The sequence below is a fragment of the Monodon monoceros genome, unplaced genomic scaffold (assembly GCF_005190385.1).
Source record: "Monodon monoceros isolate NGI ecotype Baffin Bay Population unplaced genomic scaffold, NGI_Narwhal_1 Super_Scaffold_19, whole genome shotgun sequence".
NCBI classification, from domain to species: domain Eukaryota; kingdom Metazoa; phylum Chordata; class Mammalia; order Artiodactyla; family Monodontidae; genus Monodon; species Monodon monoceros.
In genome coordinates, this window is record NW_021703775.1 from 1,825,398 (window position 1) to 1,844,505 (window position 19,108).

Sequence of the window (19,108 nt, forward strand, 5' to 3'; positions counted from 1 at the left end):
CCCACCCAGGGATCACAGCCCCCGTCAACAACCACCCCACCCAGGGACCACAGTCTCCCGTCAACAACCACCACACCCAGGGATCACAGCCCTCCGTCAACAACCACCACACCCAGGGATCACAGCCCTCCCGTCAACAGCCACCCCGCCCAGGGACCACAGTCTCCCATCAACAACCACGTCACCCCAGCCAAGGCTGCCAACCACCAAGCTCTATCCCAGCACCTCTGAAGGCCAGCCAATGAGGACGCCTCATTCGAGTACAGTCCACCAATCAACAACCTGCTCACTTCAGCGCTTCGCATGTCATGTCAGCCAATCAACAGCTGTCCCGATGTCCCAAGCAGCACCCGCAGTTAAGGGGCAACCAATCCTTAAGAACTTCCGCCTCAGATACTCAGCAGACACCGACCTGGTGGTCCGCAAAGCTTCCTGAGCTGGGCTGGGTGGGGGCCGAGCGGGCAGCCAGCGTCCTGCGTGAAGGCGGATGCGGTCAGCATCCCTTAGGGCCCCGCTGTGGACCAGAAGAGGAGAGCCGCGTGGACGGGGACACGGGCTGGGGGCTGCACGACCCGGTGGTTGAGGGAGGGATAGGATGTGAGGGCCGTGCTCAGGACGGGGCAGGAACCCAGGGCTAAGGAGGAGGAGAAAGTGACTCCGGAAGTGCCTTAGAATAAAACCGCGCGTGCTTTCTCTCCTGCTTGTGGCCAGTCAGCGCACAGGAGCAGGTGCAGCAAGACCCCCACCCCGCCCCCCAGCACCCGGGCCCCAGACCCCACGGCCTCCCCTCGGACGCCCATCCTGGAGGGAGCCGTGCGGGAGGCGAGAGTTGGGGGCTCCACCCGAGGCCCCGGGAAACTGCTCCACGAGCCCAGCCGGAGCGGTTCCTTTCAGTCACAAGCACTTTGCTATGAGCGTAGGACGGACTGCAATAGGGAGAGGCTGGAGCTGAAACAAGATTATTCCACAACAGAAAGGAGAGTACAACTGACTTAAATTCCTAATATGGAAAAGCTGTAACAGAGGAAAGTCTGAAAAAGTACATTCTGACTACTGAAGCTTTAAGTCAGAAATGGGATTCTGATTTAGTCTAAGAATCGCAGAGGTCAGATGCAAAGCATAATGCACGTTTATCCCTCCAGTTTGGGCAGTTCAAGAAAATCTATTTTTTGCCTTCATTAACTAAGCTAGTTATCACCCACCTAAAGACAACAGAAGGAAGAGCCACGAATTTAATACTTTATAGCCAGATCATGTCTCATGTCATGTGACCAGTTTGCAATAGAGCTTAGCAGGAACCCCATGTTATACTGAATAAAAGAAATTCTCAGAAAACCTAACATGATAAGCTGCGTTTCCAAGTCTTAGATGGAAGAAGATTTTTTAAAAAACCCAAACAGACTAGAATAGCTATAAAAACTTTCTCGGCCCAGTAGTTGTCACTTAACTCCTAAAGTAATATCAATCCTATTCTGGGACTCTCTTTCTAAAAAGGATCCCCTTAACTGCGTCTTGCCGGTTTATGACTGGGTTACATAATCCTCCTAATAGCCAACACCCCAAAATGCTCACAGGTACTTCCAAAGGGGTCATGGGGACCAAGTCGAACCACTCGGTCATAACTGCAAACAGAAAACATTAGTCAAGAATCTGGGGTTCGACGCTTAGCTGAGCCATCTGTGCGTCCTCCTTGGCCTTCAGCTTATTCTGTAAAATGGGAACAGCAATATTTGCCTCGCCTCAGAAGATACTTTGGGTGCTCGGAAGCAGCCTGATAATGTCGTGTTTAAGGGGTCGGGGTTTTGTGTCATATGGGCCGGGGTTAGAGTCCTCTGTGCACCTTAGCTGCCCTTCTGTCACATGAGGTAAGAACAGCACCTCACCTGGGAGCTTGTGAAGAGAGCTCCGAGCCCCCTGCCCACACAGAGAGACTCAGAACGGGAACCACAGTCAGAAAGAAAGTGCTGTGTGCACTGCAGCACACGTGGTCAGTGTAGGGGGCGGGGCGGGGGGGGTTGGTCCAGTCCTAGCGGCCCCTCCCTCCCTCCCTTCCTTCCTCCCTTCCGTCAGGCTCTCCTGAGCAGCAGATATGCTTCCAGGGCACCAGGGTTCCCTGGAGAGTGTACAGACCCAGGGTCTACTCTCTTGTGATTCAAGCCCCAGGCACAGAAGTACCTCTCCAGAGACCCCTCCCCTTCCCTCCCCATCTAAGTGCCACTGTCCAGGGTCTCCTCCCCAGAGGTCATCAGTGTACGGCCTCCGGCTGTCCTTCCCCGAGAGCACTTGCATCACCTGAGTTTACCTGTTCACTGTGTGGGACGCCCTGTTCTGTGCTGACAGCGGTTGCTGAGGCTTCGGCCGCCCGGTCTAATGGGGAGGTGAAGGGAGACTGATGACTCAAAGCGAACGCATTCAATACATCTGCCTCATTCATCCTTCTACGGACGGACCAATCTAGCTGGCCTCAGAGAAGACCAGGGTCATACGGCTTTAAAAAAACTGCCAATCCCACTGTGTAACAGAAACCTTACATGGATGGAATACGATTTATTGAATTCAATTCAAAACAGAGACAGAACAGGTGTAACATTTTACCTCTAGGATGTTAACTCGGAATTTCAGAAAAATACCTGTGTGTACACATGGATACAGACATATCAAAATATAGAGCTATGAGCAAATAACTGGTTTACAGAAGAACCAGGTAAGAAAAGAGACTGACTACATGGAAAAAAAAAAAAAGTCAAACTTGCCGTGATTTTCAACATACAGTCTGAATTACTCCAATAATACAATCTACTTCAAGATGAGTCGAGGATTTTTCTTTGTACCGTCTCATGCCTTCGAGGCAGTCAACCAATTATTATGGAAACTCACTCAAACAGAGGTTTTCTGTAGATGCAGTTGGAAGAATAATAGCCCAGCCCCCCAAAGAGGTCCACATCCTCCTACCCGGAACCTGTGAATATGTCAGGCTACATGGCATAGGGGAATTAAGGTCAGCTCATCTTGAGGGAGTATCCCGGGGGGCCCGGAGTGACCACAGAGCCCCCATGAGTCGGAAAGGAGACAGAAGAGTCAAGGAGGGACCTGCCAGGATGGGGGCAGCCCCTAGCAGCTGGAAGAAGCAAGGAACAGGCCCTCCCCTGGAGCCTCCAGAAAGTACGAGGCCCTGTGCAACTTTGACTTAGCCCTGTGAGACCTGGGTGGGACTTGTGACCTCCAGAACTGGGAGAGAATACAGCAGCCGCAGAAAACCAACGCAGTGAGCAATTGTGCCAAGGTCAGTCCAAACAAGGAACACTTTCTACGTTTTCCCTCATTTCTCACCGTGTTTTCCTCCCTTGGTTCTTATTTGCAAACACTTCAAAATAGTACACTTGGGTTAAGGAGACCCACTCAAAGAAACAGTCTCAGAAGCAGCTTTAAAAGACCTTATAAATTCTTGATGAAAGTTTCAGGTCGTGTTGTAGATAAAAGACTTTACAGAGGCCAGCGAATTTGACAGGAGTTGGCAGGAACCTGTGGTGTCCTGGGGGGGACAGAAAGGTCAGTCGGTGGCTTTGTACAAGCAGTATCACTGATTACGGCTGATACGCTTCAACTTTAAGTAGGACACGATGTGGACTCTCGTGGCTGTTCCACCCTCAGCAAGTTAATTAACGCGTGACGGGGGTCAAGGTCTTACCACTTCCCTGAGGCACAAAATACACCACGCATAAAAGAGAAAATAAACAACAGAGCAGGCTGGGCACTCCATCGCAGGAGGAGCTGCCAGCTCCCCTCGTGCCCGCTGGGCTGTTTCCTAAGTGTGAGCTCATCCGAGGTCTACAGACACCCTCTGAAACAGAGAGGATCTATACACATACTGAATGAGTGATGAAACTGGGGCTTCGAGATATCAAATAACTCGTCCAAATTCACAGGCTAGAAAGTGCCTGTGCTGGGATTCAAACCCACGAGAACTGTCTCATCCCAAAGCCTGAGCTTCCTTCCTCTTGCAGCTGGTAGAGTCCTGGGTAGCAGAATTTTGCAGCATGGCCCAAAAAAAGAAATCCCAAGGGTAAGGCGGGTGCCAATAAACAAAAACTGAGTTTCAATTTCATTTTGATAAATTTCATCAGTGATAATACCTGCGGGAAAGAGCAGTAGTTCCTGATCTTCCAGGTCTGATCTGGGAAGAGCCTCGCTGGTGTTTTAACATTTTACTTGAGGAGAGGCCAAGGAAGCCCAGCCCAAGATGAAGGGTAAACTTTCCCGATTTCAAAACACAGGGTCAGGGCTTCCCTGGTGGCGCAGTGGTTGAGAGTCCGCCTGCCGATGCGGGGGACGCGGGTTTGTGCCCCGGTCCGGGAGGATCCCACATGCTGCGGAGCGGCTGGGCCCGTGAGCCATGGCTGCTGCGCGTCCGGAGCCTGTGCTCCGCAACGGGAGAGGCCGCAACAGTGAGAGGCCCGCGTACCGAAAAAAAACCAAAACCAAAACCCCCCACAGGGTCAAAGAGCTCCATTCCTCACGCCCTTCTCTCTGGGGGTGTGCGGGGGCGTGGCTGAACGGTACAGGGCAGAGGCTTCTGAGGCTCTAAGACCCCAGCGACCTTCGCTCCGTGCGTTATTCTGGAGAAGGTCTTTTTATGATTTTTCTAACTTTGTTGGATCACAGTCAAAGGCCGTGGCCTGTACAGTCTCGGTCTTTGAGTCTGGAAAGGTCTCCTCTGTGGGCACCGATGGGAGCCATTCCTGGGAATGTTCCTCTCTGGTCGGAGGAGGCCAGGAATGGGAGATCCAGGCTCAGCACCTACCAGTGAGCGACCCTGGGGGGAAGCTGCTTAACCTCCGACCTCCGTTTTTGTCTGCAGACATCAGGATGAAATGAGACAATCACAGGAAGTACCCGATACCTGGTTAGTGCTGGATAAATGTTAGACATCCCCGCTCTACCTGCGTCTGTGTGACGCCCAGTGGCAGGTCTCACTGGACCATAATCCTATTTCTGATTTTTTGAGGAAGCACCATATCACCTGCACCAGTTTGCACTCCCACCAGCAGTGCACAAGGGTTCCAGTTTCTCCACACCCTCACCAACACTTGTCGTTCTGCTTTTTGGTAGCAGACATTCTACTGGGTGTGATGAGGTACACAAAATTTCCTAAATGAACTTTCTTGAACAGGATTTGTTAGTGGATGGCAATTCTCAATAAAGACCAAATTTTATACTTTTATTATAAATCTAGGGTTTCTGCTGCACCCTCTCCCCATCTTTTATAAAGTGAATTTCTACCATTAATTCATCCTTACTGCCAGGATCAGCGCTTCCCTCCCGCCCCAAATTAAATCACATTAGAAAAATACCTTAAAACATGAGTCAGTGTTCAAGAGATAATCACCCAGCAACTCATTTTACTATGTGAAATGCCTGGACAAAACCAGTATTCCAGAGACTAGCCTGTAAGTCAATACAACTCACTAGCACCTAGGAAATTTTACAGAAGAAATAGGACTGGGGACTCTGTTGTTTCAGCTAGAATCTGGGAAATACTATTTTTCCACATAATTTACTGCTCAAGCCATGGAGTTCCTATTCTGCTAACTTTTGCTAACCTCTCTCAATTTCCTCCTGGGTGTCTTAGACATTCATCACACTGGGAAGAAGGTCACGAACATTAGGTAACAGCCAAGCACCATCATTTTGGAGAATCACAGTCAATTTAATAAGCCAGTTTTATTATATGGTATTAATTGTAAAACAAATGAAAGTCCATAAAACTGCACTGCACTTGGAATCAACACTGCCTTACACCAACCTGGAAGACATCACAGTTAATGGAGTGATGGGGAAAACACCAGCAGTGGGAAGATGTCCCCAAAAGTCAGAGTCACAGAGACAGAGCAGAAGAGTGGCTGCCAGGGGCTGCGGGGAGGGGTAAACAGGGAGAGGTTGGTAAAAGGGTACAGTAGAAGCTTTCAGCTATAAATGAATAAGCTCTGAGGATCTAACGTAAAACATGGTGACTACAGTTGATAACGCTGTATTGTATAATAGAAATTTGCTGAGAGAGTAGAACTTAAATGTTCTCACCAAAAAAAGATAAACATGTGAGGTGACAGATGTGCTAATTAACTAGATGGGGAGAATACTTTCCCAATGTATACCTATATCAAATCACCACCATGTACACTTTAAATATCTTATAATTTTGTCAATTATACCTTGATAAGGCTGAAATTTTAAAAAGAAAAAAAAGGAAAAATACCCATTTTTGAAAATGGACATTGATATCTTTGGTGAAACCTGACCTTCCTCTAAAACGTCAAGAGAGCATGAAGTATTTTCAGACAATACCACTGCTCCCGAAGTAAACAAACAGCCCTCTGTCACTGTATTTAGGGGTTTATTAAGGCTTGCTATTTTTTTTCCACAACCATGAAAGTAGTTGTAACTTCTATAACTTAAACACCTGGTTCATAAACATATCAAAGCATAAATGTCATGAGCTTCCTTGAATCACGCTAATGAATTCAGCTACACTATTGGATACCTGACCTTTTTCCTGGCTACCTTATTATTCAGGATTCTCTGCCTAATTACGAAACTTACAAGGGTAAAAGAAGCAGAGTGATTTACAAAACACACTCCCTGTGATCTGGGTCTCCTAGCTTTCAAATATGACTAAGCTGTCACAATCATTCGTTCTTCAGATGTATGTGGTTTATGCCCACATTCCTACACATTCTGGTTTAGATTTTCCTATTTAATGGGAAAGGTAATTACAGAAAGCTCCTCTGTTCCTCACTCTGGGGACAAGGACCCGCACCCATCATGCTCAGCAGGGCAGGGACCCAGTTCCTGAGAAGGGACCTGAGCTACTCTGGTTTAATTACTAAACAGACACCTCTACAAATTCTAGAGAGATAAACGCTAACATTTATCCCGAATGTACGCTTCTTTTAAGGAAATCTTCCCTATCGTTCAAGAAAACAATGAGGAAATAAAGATTTCTAGCATCTGTACGCGATTTTTTAAAATAAATTTTATTTTTTAGAACTGTTTAGTTTCCCCTATTTTTAACACCTTCCATTACTACGATACATTTGTTACAATTAATAAACCAATATCGATACACTAACTGGAGTCCACAGTTTACTCAGGCCTCCTAAGGTGTTTCCCTAATGTCTTTTTCTGTCCCAGGATCCCATCCGGGACACCACCTTGCCTTGGCTCGTCACGTCTCCCGAAGCCTCCTCTCCGCGTGACAGTTTTGCAGACTTCCCTTGTTCTGATGACCCTCCGTTTTTGAGGAGGGCCAGGCAGGTGTTCTGCCCGATGTCCCTCGGGTGGAATCTGTCTGATGTCTTTCTCCCCACAAGGGCTGGGCTCCGGGCTTTGGGGAGCAGACCACAGAGGTGAAAGCCCACAGTCCCTGCATTGTCTTGGGGTGCCTGCTGTCACTGTGACTGCCCCCTGGGCTGACCCCGTCACCTGGCTGAGTCCTGACTGTCCGGTTTCCCCCTGCAAAGTCCTTCTTCTCCTCTTCCCCCCACCCCGTGCTTTGGGGAAGGAGGCTCTGAGCACAGCCCACGGTTGCCGTGGGGGTGACGCTCCACCTCCTTGACGAACAGGATCTGCAGAAATTATCTGGGATTCTGCCTGGGAGATCTGTCTCTTCCTCTCCATTTTTAGATTTATTCCATCATTTATTCATAGTAGTATAAACATTTATTTTATACTTTGAGCTACAACCAATACTTCTTATTTATTTTGTTGCTCAAATTGTGCTAACTTTGGCTATTGGGAGCTATTTTCGTTGGCTCCTGTGTCCCTGTGACATACCCTGTCATTGCAAGTGTGTGTCTGTGTGCGTGAATTTGTGTGAGTCTGTGTGTTTGTGTGAATTTGTGTGTGTGTTTGTATGTCTGTGTATGTGTGTGTGAATTTGTATGAGTTTGTGTGTGTATGTGTGTGTGTATTTGTGTGTTTTTGTATGTGTGTGTCTGTGTGTTTTTATATGTGTTTCTGTGTGTGTTTGTGTGTCTGTGTTTTTATGTGTGTCTGTGTGTGTGTGTGTTTTTGTATGTGTGTATGAGTTTGTGTGTCTGTGTTTTTATATGTGTGAGTTTCTGTGTCCGTGTTTTTGTATGTATGTGTACATGTGTGCGTTTGTGTGTTTTTGTATGCGTGTCTGTGTGTGTGTGTCTGTGTCTGTGCGTGCACATGTGCGTGCGCGTGTGCTCTGAGCACATCCTGACTTTCTGGCGCCGCGAGCTACTCCAGCTCACCTTGTGTACCTGCCGCCCCAGTCTCGGGACCAATACGGCAGATTTTACTGGAACCAGCAGGACCTACATCCCACTTCTTGTGTGTGTTACACACAGAGCTCTCCTGCGCTGACTCCAGTCCAGCTCCTGGGTGTTGTTGAAAGGAAAGAAGCTCTTGTGAGTGATGGGATCTGACTTGTTTTCCACGCGCCTTCCCTCCCACCACACGATGCTTTTAAGTGACACCTTCCGCTGGGTCCCCACCCTGCTCTTCACAGCGTCTGCTTCTCCAGGTTCGGCGCCATCAGCCCCTCGCTAACCTGCCCCGCACCGGCCAGGCTGCCCTGGTTCCACCTGCGGTCTTTGCTGTATGTACTTCAGCTCCTCCAAGCATAATCCTTTACCCTCGACTTAGCAGAGCCAGGACGCGGTAACACGTCAGGAGCATTTGCAGCGATGTCCGTGCGCACGTGCAGGAAACTCTGGTGGCACCCACTCCCCACCTGGCCCAGGGCAACCGATCGATCGTGCAAGAGACGCACCCGCCCCCCGGCCCACGTCCTGTCGTCCTGTGTCTGATGCCGGCTCGAGGGAGCCTGGTGCTGCCTGGCAAGCCACGCCCACGTCCTCCGTGAACGCCATCCTCGGTGAGGTGAGGGCCGTTCCAGACCTTCCTTCTCCGCCCTTGAGCACCGCCTCCCACTCCCGCCGCGGAGCTGGTGAATGACCTTGCCTCTTCCTTCGCTGAGGAAGCAGAAGCCATCGGGGGTCCCAGGGCCGCAGGCGCCTCTGTCCCTCCGGTCCCCGGGTGACCGTCGGGGGCCACCTCCTCCATGTTGGACCCCACCCACCCCCTCTTCCCGAAGGATCGGCTCCTCTGGTCATTGCCCCTTCTCTCCACCGTGGCATGAGTACTCCTCTCTCTTCTGGGTCATCTTTCCTGCCCGCTGACGGTGGGCACGGCCCATGAGCCCGTCGGGGGGAGCCGCCCTTCACTCGGCTGCCTGGGGTCACGCAGCCCTGCTTTGCCTCCTGCCTTGTCTCTTCCTGGCCCCTCCTCGTGTTTCTGACCCAGAGATGCAGCAGCCAGGCCTCGATCCTCTCACCCCTGTCTCTACCCAAGCTACTCCCAAATGCGGCCTCCAGCCCGGCTCCCCTCCAGATGCCGCCTGCTACCCCGTCTCAGCGACACCTCCACGTGGACGCCCCACTGCCCTCCAGACTCATCCAGACAGAGCTCATCACCATCCACACCAAACCAAAACCAAAAGAAAACCAATCACATGCACAGCAACCACAAAATCCCACCCCCCGTCTCCCCAGGTCCCCTCTGAGTATACGAACGTGAGACGACCATTCACCCAGGTGCCCGTCGGGGCAAGAATCCTAGCACATCCCACAGAACGTGGTGTCCCCATCCATTTCATCAGCAAACCCCAGAGGCTCGCCTTCAAAATCTGTCTCAGATGCGACCAGCGCTGGCCCTGCCACCGCCCAGCTCCAAGCCAGCAGCAGCAGGGCCCGGACAAGGCAGCCTTCTCCTCCCCGGTCCGTCCCCACCCTCTGGTCTGACTCCCCAGCAGCAGCCTGTGGTACCTGCAAACAGACAGTGGGCTGGGCCTCCTCCGTTGAAGCCCCGCCATCCCTTCCCGTCACACCAGAACACAACCCGAAGCCACTGCCAACGCCAGCTCTTCCCCCAGGCCCGCACGCCCTGCTCCCTGGCATCTCCCTCCCTCTCACGTCCACATCCCACCCCTGATGACACCCAAGCCTCCGCCCAGCCCCACGGCCCCAGCTCATCTAGAAGAGCTGCTGCATCCCCCCTGCCGCCCCCGCCTGACAATTTCCCTGCTCTGCTTTCTCTCTTCCTGGCACTGACGGGGGACTTCACACATATTTTTGGCTGTTTTCTCGCTGAGTGGGACTCCTTGCAGACAAGGATTCTGTCTCCGCGCAAACCGAGAGCTTAGAAGTGCCTGAGCCCGTGCACCCAGCAAGCGCTTGAAGGCGTGCGTGGACGCTCTGCAGCTGTGCTAGCTCCACCACCAGGCCCCCCGGTGGACACAGCCCACTGAGATGCTGCCTCCGATGCTGAAGCCCTGGTTTGCGGTTGGATTCAAATTTAAGAAACTTCATTTAGAACAGTCTCACCTTTGGATACCGTCATTTGTTACTCTATGTGATACGGGCTCTTCACTCATGAGGGAAGCCATGGAAGAATTCCAGTTGAAAATTTAAATTTTATGTCGTGCAGCTACTTTGAATAAAACGGGGGAAGAAAAAAAAAAAGAAAAAAAAACCAAAAAAAAAAGAAAACGGGGGAAGTACATGGAATATACATAAATATTCATGAAATACAGATCAATAAGGAAGGGTGAATCTTCCAACTTTTTCTGACAGCTGGTGAGAGCAGCAGCAGAAAAGGAAAGATGAAAGTTTAGCAAAGCTCATTAAGCTACTGAGAAGGCACCGTCTCAGACTCTATGATATACCTGGCAAAAATCAGTTAAGTACTGTCAATAAAATTCTGGCATTTCAAAGCCTTGCATTTATCTTTATCAGCCCCCAAATTTAAAAATAGGTTGTTGAACACTGAAACAACACAAAATATATATAAAACCCTTCCAGCAGAGTTATAAGAATACAAGACTCCCTTTACAAGAAAGCACTAACGTTTATAAATAGTGGTATGCCGTTCGTGCCACTGCTGGCACAGTAAAAGACTCTGTTCAAAGAAAGTGTGGATTCTCAAGTGAGAATTATCGATCTTCATAGATCAAAATATGATGAAATATACTTGTAACGAAACCAGTACATATAATAACAAAGGACTGGCACCTAGAATATATGAAGAGTCCTGCAATTCATGAAGAAACAGACCCACAACTCAATTGAAAGCAAGCGAACACCAAGTCACTGCCCAGAAGGACAGCACAGATGAAGAATCGACGCAGAAAAAGCTGCACCTCGTCCATGATCTGATCTGACAGTGAGATGCCTTTTTATGCTAGATGGACAGAAATGGACCAGGTGATGGCGTGAGTGTCAGGGACGCCGGGGAGGGGCGGGGCAGTGGGAGTCCTCGTATTCTGCCAAGACAGGAACACGGCAGCCCTGCCCGGGAAGACAACGTGGGGTCATCTGGCAAAGCTGGGCGCTGACACAGCACACGGGAAGCATCTCCACGCAGAGAAACTCTGCGCTGGGTCAGGGGGCCTGCAAGCTGCATGCAGAGCAGCCCTGCTTACGTCGGTTAAAGAGGGGCCGTAAATGAGAATAAAGGAGAAAGGAGCAAAAAGGCAACGGGTGGCCGAGTAAGTCAACCAATGGGGGAGAAGACCGGCTTCCCCAGGAGAATTCCAGGAAGTGACACAGAGCCTCCCCCTAGAGGACGTGGGGCGTCACGCCCACCCTCAGGGCGGGCCGCGCCCGCAGACGCCCTCCCAGAGAGGACAAGCTAGGAGCGGACAGGGGACAGCTGACAGCCACGCCAACTCACCGACAGGTCAGATGCCCTGCGGAGAAGATGGCATTTTACCTCCGTGGTCCTCCCGCCAAAGACATGCTATCCCAGTCCAACGAGGAGAAAAAGAGCAGACAAATGCCACCCGAGGGGCACCCAACACGTCCTCCTCAAAACTGCCACAGTCAGCTCATAAAAACAGGGCGAGCCTGAGGAATCCACAGCCCGAGGACACGTGGCAACTACCTGTGCCGTGCGTGATGCGGGTCCTGGTGGGACCGTCCACACCCGCGGGTCGTCCTCACTCTGAAAGACACTTTATCTGATGTTAACACATACATTCCTGCTTTCTTTCCATTGTGATGAACGTTTCCATGGTCTATCTTCTTCCATCCTTTTATTGTCAACACATACACACACATCTAAAACGTCTACAAAGCATGCCAGGAGAGTAAAGGACACCCACTTGGCTGGTATTTCACGCTGACAGGGAGGGGTGCCGTGGGGGACCAGTCAGGAACGCCCCCCGCCCCGGGGCTGGCGCCGGTCAAAGGCGCTCAGGGCCCTTTACCCGGGAACCCATCTGGAACCTGGCTCTCATCTGGGAATAAGAATTGTCCGGCATGTTAGTTATATTTTTGCAGGACAAGCCCTGAGTGACCAGGTGCTCTGAACACCGGCCCCCTCAAGTTTTCCATCCCTGAGACAGTCAAAGTGACAGCCTCCCCAGCCCCCCACAAACGTCATCCACACTGCAAGCAAAACACCTGTGGGGACAGAACTGGGTCTCCCGGGGTCAGCCTCCCAGGGACAGGGAACACCGGAGGCCCAGCCCTTGAGTCAGGAAGGACACAGTGTAATCATGTTCTGGTTACATCAGAAGAGCCGCTGGGATCCTCCAGGGCCAGGACCTCCGATCCAGATGGTCAGGACGCGTAGACGGGAGGGACTTGGACCCTGAGGGCGGGAGGGTCCAGTTCTGGAAGGGAAGGCATCGCGAGAGTGGGACTGACCACGTGCACTGCCTTCTATGAGAGTGGAACCAGTTCCCATCCCTCCTCTGCAGGTGACCCAGACACTGGCCCCACTGGGCAAGAAATCCCTACAAGAAGAGAAATGATCATCTCCCTTTCACACAAATAATACGGACTCTGCCATGTGATTTCTCCACCAAGAGCCTCCGCCCCCCGGCTGGGGTCTCCAACCACAGAGCACAAGCCATGGAGGGCGGGTATCGGCTCCCGGGCCTGCTGTGATCCGAGCACCACGGCGCCCGGTGCTGCTGCCTGTTTCTCCGGCGTGCTTGTTCGATTTCTGGGCCTAAGAGCATTCTCCCTCGAGGGTTAGCTCCCTGCAAGGATCAAAAACCGCAACTGCCAACACGCACTGTAAATAGGCATGGAATGGAATTTTTTAAAGGCTCATGAATTATCCGAAGTGTGAACATATGAAAATCCTCAAGTGCAGGACCTCAGAAGGTCCCTTTAGGGAAGACGGGTGTGAACATACAGATGCTCAGGCCCCTTCGGCCCGCTCCACGTTGGTCTGGAGTGGGGTCCGAGCATCCCAGGCTGCCGCTCAAGGACGGTGCACATTTCAAGGTGGCCCAGGGCACAGCGGGGGCGAACGTGCACAAGGGGAGCCGGCAGGTCCAAGGAGGCCGACACCCCGCCTCCCTCTGACCTCACTAGGCCTCAGCCCCAAACGAGCCCTGCGGCGCCCCCACTGGCAGGGGATGCAAAACCCGGGGTCCAGGTCAGCAGTTTCCAAACTGGTGAGCAGAAGGGCTTGGGAAGCTCCACAGAAAAAGCACAAACGTCCAGGCTTCCCCGAATTCGAGTCCCTGGAGCTGGGGCCCGGGGTGCGTGTTTTCAGAGGTGCCTCCACGACCCTCAGAAGGAAGCAGGTATGGGGATGTCTCTGATGAAGCACTGACACCTCGGTTCTCTCCTCCGCCAGCTCCTTGGAATCCTGGGGAGCTTTCAGCCCCTAAGACCCGAACCTGCCTGCCCAGCCCGGAGTGCAGCCGTCAGGCACGAGGCACCCGAGGCCTGTGTGCCTCTTCTGGAAAGAGGAGGGAGGTGGGCCGTGGTGTGTCCCTCTCCACGCCGTCCCCAGCCCCTAATCCAGCGTCCGTGTCCCCCTGCACCCGCCCCACGTGGCCAATGGGAGAACGAGGACCAGCAGCCTCGGCCGCTGAAGCTCAGGGAGGCCCCGGAGCCCTGTCCTGGAGGTGGGACTCAGGTGGCGAACGGGAGCCACGAGGTTGCTGCGCCTAGGGAGGGGTCTAAGCTGTGGCACAGCCTGACCTTTGCCCGGAATCTGTGGGGTTGGCTGCGGTCCTGTCCCTAGATGCCCGGATCACAGACCCAGCACTCACCCAGTCCCTCCGCGTCACTGTCCCGGAAACTAAGGCCCAGAGGGCGACACACACGATGGGACGCTCAGCCCCTCCACCGCGCACCTGACGCCGTTCCGAGCGCAAGTTGGGATCTACCCACCGGGAAAACATGGCCCACGTTCTGCGAAACCGTCTTCACTCTGAGCTTCCGGGTGATAAGACGCGGTCATGTGAAGACGGCCTGTGAGCGCTCCGCTCCTCCCACAGAACACGCCTCCACAGATCCAGGCCGCCGACAGGGAAGATGTTCCTGCCGCTCCTGGGGTCGACGGCTTTCCTAGCTCCTGCCATCTGGGCACGGAACGTCCCTCTTAGCCTCTGTAAGTGCCACAAAATCTACCTCAAGAACTCAGGTTCAGAGCATAGGCTACAAATGCCCAACGCCTCCAACCAGAGCCAGTCTGACTGGGGGAGGGGGTCTCGTATCCCCTCCATTTCCCACTCATTCCCAAGCAGAAAGCAGCGTTCTGCAGAAACACCCCATCTGTGGATGAAGCATTCTGCTTCCCCAGTGGGCTGGGGGCTGCCCTGGGCTGTCCTTGACCGCGGCTTGCCCCTGTGTGCCCAGGGAGGTCTGCACACAGAAAGGTGGCAGAGCCAGGGGCAGGCCAGGGAGCCTCCACCAATCCCACCAATTCACGTGTCAATGCGACTGTGGGTCAGGGTCGACTCCGAGAGGCTCAGAAAGCAAATGTCATCGCACAGGGAGATGTGGGGTTGGCCCCCAGTCAGGGACCAGCAGGTGGACACGGTTACCCCACTCAACAAGCATTGAGGGGTACTGGCCTCCATTCAGAACCCGTTTCTGTTACTATCCTGTTCATTAACACAGCACCAAAAGTCGCTCTCCTTAAACTGTGATCTTTCATGGTCTGAGTTATTCATACTGTTTTATCACCATCTTGCAGCCGTACAGTTTCCAAAGAACGCACTTGTGGTGTTATAATAAAGGCCAACAGGAAAGTCGATCCTGACCAGCAGAGATCTAAAGCCCAAGGTGCTCTTCTGCTCTCTGCACTGAGACACGCCAGTGACAGGGGAAGGTGGGGTCCCTGGGGCCACCAGGCTGCTCACTGCACTTTTCCACACACCCGCTTCAGATCAGCACGTACTGCAGGTGGGGCCGTAGCGGGATTCTCATCCTGCCGTGGCAGTTTAGTGCTTTTCAGCTTTATTGAGGTACACTTAGCTATGCAAGGACGCACGTATTAAATGTGTACAATTGGGTGAGTTTGGACATATGCAGACACACTTGGTACCATCACCACAAACAAGGTAATAAACACACCCATCACCTCCAAAAGATGTACCCGTTCAAGGTCTAGTTTGCTTTTCAAAAGCCTACACCCCCCTACCCGGCAATACACACAAACACACAGCACGAATACGTTTTGCTTTTCTGGAGGAAGGAGGCCAAGAAAAACACTTCACCTCTCCTACTTTTGGAACCTCAAGAGCAGCAGTGCTTTATTTAAAGCTCCGTGTGGCCGGTGTGGCCTGTTTTTTAGAATCGCTCTCTCACATCTGCATCGTCTACACGCCTGGTCCAGGGACTCTGAGAGCAAACAGCGCGTGTGCGGTCAGCACCCAGCAGCCCCGGTGCAGCCGCGAGTCACGGGTCACCGTCTGCCGGGCCGTCGTGGCAAGTAAAGCAACCTCTCCTGGCTCTTTTCCATCTTTTATAAAACAGGGGTGGGGGAGACATATAGCCACGTCACCTGATCTTCGGAAGAATTTATATGAAAATGCCTTTGTAAACCGTAAGGTACAATTCAGAGAATAGTGGAGAAATTACTGCAAAGTTACTAATTCAGTTCTACAATCTGTCCTAAGGAAAAGAACTGGGGGGTGGGGGGTGGGAAAGGATTCCCTTTTTGTGTTTTTAATTTGTGTCCAGCCTTCGAGGAAGCCACACTGCTGAGGCATGTCGGCTGTGACAGAAAAGAGAAATGCTTGGCTAAACTTTGACCGTCACCTCAACCATCAGAAAAGGATGATTTCACTGCTACGTAAAGAAACGGTAAATCTCGACTTTATGCAGCTTCGATCTGGACACAGGTGCCCTGGGAAGAGCAGGGGACCCCAGGGATGACCCCACACACAGGAAGTGTAGGAGGTCCTTCAGCCTCCACAGATGACTTCCCTCTCAGAGGTCAGCTGGTCAGCGGGGAGTCACAAATACACGGCAACATCTGGGAAGAGCACAGGTGCAGGGTTGAGGCCTGCTGAGCTGGCCCTGGGGTCTTCAGGAGGTACCGAGGCCTTTGGAAGGTTCAGGTCCTGTCTCCTACACCCCAACCCCTCCCAAAGCCTTCCTCCCTCCTCCCTTCTTTAGGTTTCCAAAAGGGACTCGCTTGCAAACCCTCATTGGTTGCTCGAGATTTTGCTAGGGAAAATAAATAAATAAAATTCACGGTCAAGTAAGAATGAAAGGCTTTGGGTCAGGAAGATGTGGGTTCACAGCCCACTCTGCCCTACGAGCACAGGGTTTTGGCCAAGTTGTTTCATCTCTCAGAGCATCAAGGGGTCCCAGGTTCAAGGTAAGCACTCAGATAACAGGTCGCTGCCGTGTCACTGCCGCGGAAGGTCAGAGCCTGGGAGCAGAAGCAACACAGGCTTGGAAGCAGCAGCTCGTGGCCAGAACAGAACACTGCTTGTGGGCTCCACTCTGTGACCCTGGGCAACCCTCTTCGCTCCCCTGAGGCTCAGTGTCTCTGCCTATGAAATGGGGGTAAAAAGATCTGCATTCCAGCCACAGATAATATCCTGCAGGAGACACGGGGGTGGGGGGGGCAAGCACCTGGCAAGTGCCCGGTACATTACAGCTGCTCCCGCTGACTCACCAGCATGTTAACTGTGGTAGAATCAACACAGCAATATTTTTTTTAGCAACGCTCAATACCTATTGGTCAACTATTTAACCAATTATTACAGATCTAACCACTATGTCGACTGGAACATCAAAGGCTACGGCCATCCCTAGACATTCAGTAGCCCCTAGAAAGACCCAACTAGTCCAGCTGCAGAGGCCCTACCCCAGGTGCCTCAGGGGTCCCAGTGAAGGGGGAGTGGTGGTAAGGGGACAGGATGGTCCCTTCTATTTTGGCAGAAACTCAACAAGTTACTTTCAGGTACCTAGCCTCCCAGCAACAGCTGTGACCCTAAAAACGTAATGACAGAGAAACGGATCTTGCATGTGAAAAGTCTTTCTAAAGAATCTCTGTGGGTGCAAAGTGAGTGACCAGCAGTCTCCAAAATACCAAAAAGCTGGGATATGGTAAAAGACAGGAGTAAATTTAAGTCAACTTTACTTAGTATATGAACCTTGGGAAAATGTTGTTATAAAAATTGAGGCTGATATGAAGACAAGTAATAAAAATTTCCTTTACTAAAAGAAATATGACGGGACAGCATTTTTACAAACATGAAAGTGACAGACATGCTTAACTTATTTTCTCCTGCTGGATGCACAATTCAACAACCACTGCTGCTTCTACAGTAGAAGGGAAAATGGTGCGTACAGACTTAAAGTTGTTATCAGCTTAAAACAGACTATTATAAGATGTTTTATGTAAGCCTCATGGTAACCACAAAGTAGAAACCTATAACAGAGACACAAAAGAGAAAGAGAAAGATATTGAAGCATACCACTCCAAAAAAATCAGCAAATCACAAAGAAAAGAGACAAAGAGGTGAAAAGAGAAACAAAAGAATTAAAAAACTTTAAGAAAACAATTTTAAAAAGGGAAGTACATACCTAACAATAATTACTTTAAATGTAAATAGACTAAATTCTTCAATCAAAATACACAGAGTGGCTGAATGAATAAAAAACAAGCCCCATCTATGTGCTGCCTACAAGAGAGTCACTTCACCTTTAAGGACACACACAGACTGAAAGCGAGGGGATGGAAAGACAGTCCATGCAAATGGAAACCAAAAGAAACCCAGGGTAGCTCATTCTTATATCAGACAAAATAGACTTTAAGCCAAAGACTGTACTAAGAGACAAAGGAGGGGATCATATAATGATAAAGGAGTTGACCCAACAAGAGGAAATAATATTTGTAAATATTTATGCACCCAATATAGGAGCACCTAAATATATAAAGCAAATATCAACAGACCTAAAGGGAGAAATAGATAGCAATACAATAATAGTAGGGCACTTCAATATACCACTTTCAACAATGGACAGATCATCTGGACAGAAAATCAATGAGGAAATTGACCAGATGGACTTAACAGACATTGACAAAACAGTCCATCCAACAGCAGCGGAATACATATTTTTTCTAAGGCACACATGGAACATTCTCCAGGATATCACGTTAGGCCACAAACCAGTATTAATAAATTTAAGAAGACTGAAATCATATCAAGCATCTTTTCCCATCACAATGGTGTAAAACTAGATCAGTTACAAGAAGAAAACTGGAGAATTCACAAATATGTGGAAGTTAAATAGCATGTTACTGAACAACCAATAGGTCAAAGAAGAAATCAAAAAACATCTTGAGACATTAAGAGGTACAAACAACTATGTATAAGCAACAAGGATATATTGTACAGCACAGGAAAACATAGCCATTATTTTGTAATAAATTTAAATGGAGTATAATGTATAAAAATATTGAATCACTATGTTGTATACCTGAAACTAATATAATATTGTAAATCAACTATACTTCAATTAAAAAAAAGAACCCGGAGACAAGTGAAAATGGAAATACAATAGACCGAACCTCATGGGATGCATTAAAAGCAGTTCTAAGAGAGAAGTTCAGAGTGATAAAAACCCACATTAAGAAAAAACAAAGATCCCAAATAAACAACCAACTTTACACCTCAAGGAACTAGAAAAAACAAATGAAGCCCAAAGTTAGTAGAAGGAAGTATAGAAATCAGAGCAGAAATACATGAAATAGAGTCTAAAAAGATCATAGAAAAGATCGGTAAAACTATGAGCTGTTTTTTTTCAAAAGA

At 50.3% G+C, this 19,108-nt stretch overlaps 1 protein-coding gene across 4 annotated transcripts in view; it reads right to left on the reverse strand.

The window, feature by feature from the left end:
* NCK2 (NCK adaptor protein 2) overlaps positions 1-19,108 on the reverse strand; it is a 69,215-nt gene that overhangs the window by 43,070 nt on the left and 7,037 nt on the right. For 2 of the 4 annotated variants that reach the window (XM_029232089.1, XM_029232087.1), the window contains exon 2: positions 8,277-8,402. The exons of the other annotated variants lie outside the window; for them this stretch is intronic. The gene's annotated coding sequence lies outside the window, so the exon portion shown is untranslated. The remainder of the gene's footprint in view (positions 1-8,276; positions 8,403-19,108) is intronic. 4 annotated transcript variants of the gene reach the window in all.